This window comes from Nymphaea colorata, chromosome 6 (assembly GCF_008831285.2).
Source record: "Nymphaea colorata isolate Beijing-Zhang1983 chromosome 6, ASM883128v2, whole genome shotgun sequence".
NCBI lineage: Eukaryota > Viridiplantae > Streptophyta > Magnoliopsida > Nymphaeales > Nymphaeaceae > Nymphaea > Nymphaea colorata.
In genome coordinates, this window is record NC_045143.1 from 6,504,502 (window position 1) to 6,515,424 (window position 10,923).

The window sequence follows — 10,923 nt, forward strand, 5'->3', positions numbered from 1 at the left end:
TAATTTTCAAAATATAATAGCATTATATACAAAATATTTGCCTAAAACTGAATTTGATCCAAATCTGAATCGATCGGATATTTATTTATATCTGAATCTGATTGGATGTTATTTAATAAATCTGAATCTGATCTGATTCTTAATCGGATGTTAAATTTTTTTTCATATCCAACTTTTTGGATCAAACTGGTCGGATATCCAATTCAAATTGGATATATTGACATCCCTACTCATCAATGCCTCAGCCTCAAAGGGTTATAAAATTTTAATTTCACGTCATTGCGAAGGGATGATGTATATTGGTGTGTCCATACGCATGATATGATCACCAATGAAGCCTAGGCTGTTCATTCCGGCGACGCAGGGCCGCCAAATGGGCCACCAAACGGGCCGCCAAACAAGCCAAGTCCAGCTCGAGCCCAATAGAACAAACTCAAGTTCAAGCTCGATTCAACAATACAACAAGCTCAAAATTCGACTCCTTTAACTTGTTTATGTTAAACATGTCTGTTTTCCTTTAAACTAGTTTAAATCATTTAGTTGCTACTCGTTTAATTATTATTTAATCATAATTCAATATTCATTATGTAGTCGAGCTAAGTCGAGTTTTCACAGCTCAAACTCGACTCGTTTAATACATTTGAACTCGAGCTTGACTCGTTTATAAATAAACTTAATTTATTTACTAACCAATAAAAAATAAATCACCTCAATATTTTGCATAAGTAGGGAATATTTTCGTTATCTCTGAACAGTATATCAAATTTTACCTAAACATATTAAAATCTTGATCGTATGTACCAATAACGAAACACGAATATCCTCATGCGTCAAAGAGGCAGGCGTCCATGGGAAACAACATCTTTGCTTGGGCAAAAGTTTTTCGGACGGAACTCGGATCAAACTCGAGTGATGTATCTGTTTCAGTTGTCACCTGCATGTTGCTTATCTAATTAAGCTATCAAGGATCTGCTGTGCTTCCGAGTTCCATAGATGATGTAAAGCTGAAAAAAACGAGGAGAGATGTTGGAAGACAACAACATAATTAATGAAGATGAAATTAAAGTGCTAAAAACTTTGTTTTTATCATACAAGGCATTTGGATCACATGCCCTGGAGTTGAGTTATCCAGCTCAACTTGACAGTCCAGACTACAAAGGTACCTACCCATTCTCTCTCTCTCTCTCTCTCTCTCTCTCTCTCTCTCTCTCTCTCTCTATATATATATATATATATATATATATATATATATATATATATATATATATATATATATATATATATATATATATATATATATATATATATATATATATCACAAAGAATCATCTTAGCCGTTGTTTTCTTCAAAATGGAAGACTGCAAAAAATCAAAGAAAAAAATAATATTTTAGTCATCTAACATTAATTAATAAAAATTTTCCTTTATTTTTTTTAACTTTCATACCAACAGCTAAGATGATTAGTTGCAGATTCTGCACTTGAATATATATATATATATATATATATATATATATATATATATATAGAAAGTTGGTAAGAAACTGACCACTTGGGTCAGAGACAAAAACCAAACTTATTAAATTAATTATTAAAATATTTTTTTGAAATCTAACCTTATAGATATGATTTTAAAAGTAAATTGATGAGAAACATATATTAATTAAGTTAGTTGTTTTCTTACGTAAATAATGTTTTTCTAATAGTAAAAAAAATGAACGTTTCTAATAACATCAAAATTTTGGCAGTATAAAGATCGCTTTTTGTACAAAAATGACTTAGAGCATGATTTATATTAAATTAATGTTTATAAACACATTAGAAGATTTATATTTTTTAAAAATACTCTTTAACGTGAATTTAAGATGTCTAATTTTTATCCCTTAGCCAATTGGTCTGGTACGCACCAATAACTCATATATATATATATATACCAGTCCATTAGGTGCTAATACGGTGAGCTTAAATCGTTATATACATTATTAAGATTGTTAGTTTCTTAGATACATTACGGTTTTGGTTTTATAGACGTCTATTATATTTTGCCAAAATTATTAAATTTAAATGAATAATAATAAAGTGAATGGCGATACCACGAAGGAAAATTTTGTCTTCGAAACAAAGTTTCTTCTTTTCCATGAGTTGGGTCTGACTTGATCCATTTATATTGAACCAGATGGGTGCAAAGTCCTTCCGGCCCTTATTTTACGGGTCCCTTGGCAGTACAAAGTGGGTCGGTTGATGGTATCACAGCTTGGCCCAGTGCCCAGCCAACTTGGGTCCCTTTCCTTCGTTTGTTTGTGGGACATAAATTCTACTCCTTATGCCATCAAAAGAAAATTGATAGAATCGAAAGAATAAACAAACATCTTACTTTTGTCTGTTCATGAAAAAAAAAGTAGATCTTCGCCTACAATTGTTGAATATGATTCATAGTCTCGAATGGTGTTTTAAATAGTGAGGTTTTCTTGGGTATAATACGGTGAGCTTTAAAAAAAAGGGGGAAATGCACAAAAAAATTGTAAATTAAAAAAAAAACTGAAAATATGAAAAAATAAAAATAAGAAAAAAATAAAAAATGAGACAAACATAAAAAAAAAAAAGTAGATTTACAACAAATAAGTATGGTCTTCCTAAAGTGTTTCCAAAGAACTCGAGAAAAGATTATAAAACCACTCAAACAAGGATTTAGATTGAAAGGGCCAGCTCATAAGGAATTGAAATAAATTAGAGGACTTCGAGTATCTGCGCACAACGGAATTGGTTCTACCAGTTTGAGGGAATTAGAGGGCTTCGAGTATCCATTCCATTTTCTCTTTTTTAATTGAGGGAATGACTGCTCTTAGGACTGTACAGGAGCAGAGTTGAGCTCGAGCTCAGTCGGTCAGCTTGACTCAACTCATGTATTTCTCGCCTGAGCTCAACTCGAGTTGTACAAGGTCACCTTGAGCTCGACTCGATAGACCGAGTCCTAAGTTTAGCTCGACTTGTTTAAGCTTGTTTACCAACTTTCCATTGGACATGATCTCTTTCCTTGGTTTTAAGTTTGGAAATTACACAAAGAAAAAAGGTAACCTAAATTAAATGAGCTTACTCGAGTTTAATTGAGTTGGGTTCATATAACTCGAACTCTACTCATTTATAACTGAGGTCAAGTTTTCAGCTAACCTTGAGATTGACTTGTTTACAAAAGAGTTGATTTCAAGTCAAGCTTAACGAAGCGAGTTCGAGTTGACTTGACTCATCGTACAACCCTAACTGTTCTGCGTTTATGTGAATTATAAGGAACAAATTAAACCCTCAATCGTAATCACCGTCCCAAAATAGTGCAAAGATGATTTAATTTTTGTTTGTTGTGTAAGTATTGACGTTGTTTGTAATGAACATACGTAAATATGAACGTTATGGAAATTGTGTGCAGATATTTCTCACTGTTTTTTTCTCCGATATATAGAAAGGTGTGTTTTCCATAGGATAATAACTTTTTTTTGAATCGTATAAACTTCTTTGCTTCCTTTTCTGTCGCTCTTTCACGCATGAGATTCAAATGTTACTTTTTATTAATTTTCTATACAATAAAAAAAACAACGTGTAATTTTTGAAATGATTTTTTTTAAATAATATCTAATTTAAAAAAAATAATGAGGTGGGGAGATCGTGGCTCCTCCCGCCCCTGGCTCCACCCCAGCTTAGCCTATTGTTGTACACGAGCTGAGTCGAGCTTGAGTTTGGCCAGCTTGACCTCGACTCGGCTCAAAAAACTCCAGCTCGAGCTCGGCTCGAATTTGAGTCGAGCACCTTATAGCAAGGTCAAACTCGAACTTGACTCGTTTAACCTATTTAATTCATTTAAGAATTTACTAGTTTAACTTTAACTCGTGTAAGCATTAACTCATGTAACTCGTTTTTAACTCGTGTAAGTGTTTAATTCGTGTAATTTGTAAAAATTTGTTTTACCCCAAAATTTAAAACCAGTGAACCAAGTTTTGGCAATACTGTACAGTACCGGTTTACGAGTTGAGTATAAGCCGAATTCCTGAAACTCGAACTCGACTCGTTTATTGTGTCAAGTATCTTGAACTCGGGTCGTTTATAGACAAGTCAAGTTTTTTCATGCGAGTTCGAGTTGAACCCAAATTGGCTCGCTAGTTGTGCAGCCCTAGCTTAGCCTGTTATTCTACTACTTTATCATTTTTGAATTTGTCAAGCAAACATATATCCCTGTTTGTATGTAAGAGAAGCTTTGTTATAGCCATTTTGGGTTTACTGGACAAACTTATCGAGAGCAAGTTTGATTGCCTATATAGTGCTCCCTTGTAAAGGCTTGCTTAATGTACATCTACACTTTGGATGAAGAGAGTCAGACCTCTTTCTTGGTGAACTTTTTTCGGGTGACATCAAGAATAAAAGGAAGACAGACTGTAAAAGAAGTTTTAGGAGCTATTTGGATGACATCCAAGCTGGGTTTTGTTTTTATGAAGGGCACAAAAACAGGTTTTTTTCCTTCTTTCCGGGAGTTTTTTGTCTTGTCATCCAAACACGGAAACAGGGTTCTAAAAACCAGGATTTTGATTACCAAGCTTTTATAAAACTTGATTCTTAAATGCCCAGTTAGACCTTTTCACCGCATATTTTACTGTCAGTAAATTTCAATCAAAATGTATCATAAAGAATAAGAAAGTAAAATGCTTAGTTTCCAAAAAATTTAAATGTATGGAAGATCAAAATTGGTAGAATCATGAAGTTCGTGTCTCTGTATGCTTCCGTGTCCCTAGTGAACTCAATTAACCGGTGATGGCGGCAATTAAGTCACTGGTATAGACCTATAACAGTGAAAAAAGAAGATGACGAAGAGCCAATTCTACAGTAGCACATGGATCTAGACCCATCGGAAATTTGAGGGAATCCCAAGAGTTGACCGTCTATTTTTAAGAGGGTAGGAAAGGGATGGTCTCATTGATGAGACCCAATAGCCGCCAACTCCAGCAAGTTGCTGCTAGAAACATGGCCCATGCATGGTGGAAGGGCCGTCGTATAATTTTTAAAATCTTTATGGGCGGCGAAGTTAAAAACAAATTTTATAGTAAAACTTTGATTTTTTCAAGAACTGAAGGGGCCATGGCTATTGCACTGTAGGGAAGGTATTGTGTGATTGGCGTGAGTCACGAACCACCGAAATTTTGCATTGTGATTGGACTTAGGTTCAAGTAAGTCGTGTCGCATATGGTGCCAACACCAAACTTGAGTCAGTGCCTTGCAATCACTCATTTATTTAAGCGAGAGATCGGTTAGCACCCCTCAGCCAAAATGTTCTAGCTCTACCATAGTCTTGCCGCCCACTGCCCGCTATATTCGTTTGGGTGTTTAGGTGCAGCCCACTGCCTGCTATATTCGTTTGGGTGTTTGGGTGCAGGACGAATTTCCCCTGGTAAAAAGTTTCCACCCGTATGAACAACCCGCTCATGGTTTTGCTGCTTTTAGGCAAGTTGAGGCAAATTTTTACTTGGAGGCAATGGGTCCCATTCAGGAAGAAATCTTCATGTGAAGGATTTTATATGTAGTTTTTCCTACATCCAAAAAATTCAAATTTCCCTGTATTGGAGTTTTCTACATCTTTGCCTGCAGGCAGCTTTGGAAAGGAATCATGTGATCTTGGCGTCCATTTCATATCTGAAAATGCTTGATAAAAATTTTCTCTCACAACTTTTGCCACCCTTTGGTTACTTTCCGGGTGTATTAAAGGGTGAAATTTTACCCACTTCAGTATATCCTGAAATCTTAAAACAAAGTGGATCTTGTTTATCTAAAGAGAATTGCAAATAGGCCGAGGATGTCCTTGGATTTTCAGGCATGAAATTGTACTACAAGTTCAGATTTTAACTCTTTCACAGTCTTGATCTTAACCAACATAAGAACTGACCATTTGTTTATATGGTAATCCTGATTATTCCCTCTATAGCGAGGGGACATAGCAAGCTGGACTTTTATTTTTTTAATGGCGGAGGACCCTCCAAGTTGTAGAGTACTTGGAACTGGTCATCTTCTAAGAGATAAACCCTAGGCGAGCCTCAATTACCATGTTTTGTGACGACAATATCATGGGAAAGCTTACCAATAGAGTGGCATAGTACAAGTGTCTAAGTGTCTAAGCTGTTGGCAGTGATACTTTAGACTTCAGAGAATTCATTCCAAACCGGAGAGATCAGGTTTCCTTGGCAACCTTAAGGGGCTGTTTGGTAACAGCGACACACTGTTACTGCCCCATGAATCTGCCCAAAAAATAGGGCAGGTTAGGGCCATACAATGAGTCTAGTCAGCTTGAGTTCGACTCGAATTCGCTCGGTTAACTTGACTTGAGCTCAAATTTTTTGTAAACATGTCGAGCTCGAGCTTATCGACTCAGTTAAACTCGCATAAGTTCATTTCATCTAAATTATTTCTGTTTTATAATTTCTAGGTGAATGAAAGAGATTCAATCAAATGGGGAGTTGGTCAATGAGTCAAGCTCGAGTTCGACTTGGCTCGTATGCATCACTAAGACAGTTACACGGGACACTCTTAATTTTTGGAGCAGATTCATTAGACAATAATAGTGTTTCACTATTACCAAACAGGGCTTAAGCACTCACGAGCAACAGTAAAGACAAAAATTTGTAACTAGTGGGTGCTAATATAAGATACTTTAGATTATGTGATAAACCAAATTTATATGGTGGAATTATGTGAAGGGCACAAACATGGCACCAGACATTCTCAAAATGGGTACTATAGTGTCGGGTGAATTAGATATATTGGCATTCTTATTTGTACTCAATTCACCTTCCATGTAATAAACTAAATTATGTGGAAGAACCAATATGTAAATAAAAAAAATTTTATGAGTTTGTGTGGGCAACTGGCCACACAAGCCCAATATACACTTGTAACAACTAAATGAATGAATAAGATTGTTTATGATCCTTTAAATATTATATTCACCAAATATAAGAATAGCTAGTAAGCTCTTGAAATCTTTAAATTTCTCCAAAATGTTCATGGGCGCCACATTTCCTTTGTATCTGAAAATGCCAACTTTCTAGTAGCTAATGCATAAAATCCACATCAGAAATCCAGACGATCACACATAATTAGATAAGCTAACTCTCTCAACTAACTGGATTTAAATTTAATTGAGCAAGAGGTTATCTGTCCGCCTAAATGAGAACCAAAGTCTTAGGGTCCAGAACTGTGTTGGTACCAACTTTTTTAATGGGATAACCATATACTTCAACTTGCATGGAGAATCCAAACTCCCACGGCCCCAAGCATCCCGCTCTCAGAATTGGGAACGTGCTGCATAACGTGCCCTGAGCCCACCCGTTTGAGCTATACCCCTTGGGGCAAATGGATTTTGGTAGATTATATCCTACCAAATCTACACCAACCATCCCGATCAAACACTCATGAATGTGGAAGATAAGGTAATTCTTGCTCTTGTTTGTTAGTGGTTGGACCCCGGTCAGATCCAAAATTCGCGACCGATAAATACCTAACCTATCGGATTGTTTTTTCCTTAATCATATTCATTTTTAACGTTCGGAAACCGATTCGATTCTCCCAAACATCATTTTCAGGACAAGGAAATCGTTCAAATTTGAAAAGTTTTCAAATGTTCCCGGGATATATGTTCCAATGATGCATATGCAAACAAAAAGCATTGGAAGCACAGGCCTGCTTACTGGATCCACTCTCAAACGGGATTCCAGTAGGACCACTAATCATAATGTGTTTCTGTCTTACCTGGTGCCTGCCATGACAGAACAAGGACACAACAAGAGTGAGACAAATGAGATAGCAACAAACACGCACAAGGAAAAGCATTTGACTGTAAAAGAAAGGCAAACTCAAATTTGAATATACATTAAAAGCTTTTGTTCTCTCTCTAGCCCAGTTGAGTTATGTTGCCACAGATCTGCCAGTATTTGGTCAATGGCTTTGTATATCATTTAATTATTGAGAACATGCACATGAATCATGTTATATATCACGGCACGATCACCACTTAATTACCATATGAAATCTCATAGAAGATGCAGGTTTGGTGCCATTTAAGCTGCATTATTTTTTGGGATTGAGTCTTTTAAGAGTCCGGAAGTATGTCGCTGACTCCGTGGATTTGCTTTTAATAATATGACATCCACTAAATGTGATTGGATCAACAGTTTAAAGAAAGCTTATTAATGAGACGTGTCCATGATTGGTGTCCTCAAAGCAATGTGAAAAGGCTACCAACTTTGGATTCTCTAACAGATAAAGCATATAATATGTTTGTGGATATAAAATATGAGGAATTGGCGCTTATTTTTTGGGCTCGAGTAGTTTATTCATGGGCAGAGACAGCCAAGAGGCACGAGAATTCCTGAAGTTGTCTCGTGGACGACCTGAATGCATGCATGCACTGAATTCAATGCCCGAAACTATAGTCAATAGTTTATTGATATCTTTTCTGATGCCCGTGTACGGATGAATATTGGATCTGATCTTGGATACTTAATCCAGGTCCCGTCTACTCTGATTTGGGTGTGAGCTTTTTCTTATATGTCAAACCAGGATCGACCCATGTTTAGGGCCTGAACAGGGTGGGGTTGGAAGGCAACGAGTCGAACTACTCGAGCTCGACTCGTGAACGAGTTCGTGACGAGTCATTTGCTTAATAAGTCGAACTTGAGTTCATGAGTCGACTCGTCCAAATAATCGAGTTGACTCCAAGCTCAACACGTAACTGTCGAGTTAAGCTCGAGCCTTAATCGAGTTTGTCGAGCCTTAATTGAGTCGAGCTCGAGCTCAACACATAACGATGAATATCAATTCTATTCAAACGAGTTTGTCGAGCCTTACTCGAGTTGAGCTCGAACTCAACACGTAACGATGAATATCAATTCTATTCAAACGAGTTTATCGAGCCTTAATCAAGTTGAGCTCGAACTCAACACGTAACTGTTGAGTCAAGCTCGAGGTTGCATTAGTCGAGCCAAGCTCGAGCTGACTGAACTCGGGCTCACGTTCACCCCTAGCCATGGCTCCCCCTAATATTTTAAAAAATAAAATTTAAGGCATTGTAATTAAAAGCTTTGAAAAAGTATAGTTGGCCCCCGTAAATTATTTTCACAAATTTTTAGTCATGACCTTTTACCTCTGGAAAGAAAAAATTCTAGTTCTGCCCTTGCCCTTATTCAAGCTTTCCCCCGCCTCATGTTAATACGTGCCTCACCCTATTCTTATCAAACTGTGAGCCACATGTGGGCATGTTTGGGCAATTACCCACGCAGCCCAATAAAAATCTTTTATTTACATACTTGTTAAACCCAAATTTTTGTAAGTTTACCTTATTACATATAAAATGTATAGTGAATGTCACTCAACCAAATATGTCTGGCTCCACCACTGGTTCCGACTACGATTAAAGCCTTTATTCTTGTCATATCATCCACGCTAAATCTATCAGTAAAGTCTAATTTGAGCAAAAGAACTATTCAAATGAAGCTGGCAGAACTCAAAGGCTAGCTGGTTTCAGTTCTTTATGGGTGTCAAACCCTTGGGTAAGCTAAAGTAGGTATAGGCTTATGGTAATGGCAGTGGCCGAGCAAGAACCAGGTTCAGTAGCTTAGTAGGTTAGGTATGGCAGCGGCCGAGCAAGAACCAGGTTCAGTAGCTTAGTAGGTTAGGTGACCACGATGCACCGACCCTGCATGGGCACCACATGTAGTTGGACCTACATCCAGCTCCTTGATAGTATAAATTTTCAAGGGCTGGTATGGGCACCCCACGTGGTTGCTCCGCGCTTACTGCTCTACACTGTCGAGCGAAGAACAAAGTAATTGGACTAAGATTTAGTTAAAATCAATCAATTAATCAATAAAGATGTTAGGATCCAGTGGTTAAATACTAGTTTTGTGTGTTGAGATTGAGCTGCTTGTACAATTTGGGCCTAACATGCGAGAAGTTTTTCTTTTATCCCTTTCGATGAGCTAATCTTATCGGAATCATCGTCCTCTGGGTCAACCCTGCATCCAATGGTCGAGCCAAGATTTTTCATCCATGGGGCACTTGCATTGGTAACACAACTTTGGTATGGGCATTGCATAAAATTTTAGAGTCATAACAATGTGAAGTTAACACAATATAATGAAATTTATGGGGGACTGACGTGGGCAGTGGCCCACCCCAACCAATAAGTAGCTCAGCTACTGCCTGCATTTGGAGTTCTAAGTGAAGTGGGCCTGAGTGGGTTGGCCAAAATCAGACTCCTCTTTTCCCATAGGTTGCAAATGGGTGGGATTTGGTGCGAGTTTTATCCTCCTTATTTTCTGTCGGATCCGATCTGACCCACCTTCCACTGCATTTAACTATTATCAATTTGAATCTTTAATCTTACTCAATGCCCACATTAGGTTGCTTTGGGCTTTTATTTTTGGTTTGATTGGAAGGCATGCAATCTTTTGCAGGTACAGAAGATAGCTACTTCTCATTCTGATTAATCAAATACTGCTTCAATTAGATTGGAATCTGATTTTTTTGTTTGTTTAAACCATCGAAACTTGGTAACACGAGCTCTATGCCGTCTTCATGTCCAATTAATATTGAAAGAACTTGAATTTTCTTATCAAATTCAACTTCTCAGAATCATTTTCGGATCAACTGTCGGATTATATCATAACCATTGACCTCCATTCTTGCTTGTTAGCCACACGCAATCAGTTGGTTTATCAGCTTGATCATCTCTGATATAATATTTGCTTTTCTGAAAAAAAAAAAACAAGGTGTTTTGCTTCAATCTAAAGAAAGCTATTTGCTGCCGGGCAAGCGACAAAGTCTTTTGGTGACAAACGCATGGATAATTAATTGAGAGAATTTTATGACTTATTGGAGGATAGAATTGTCCTCC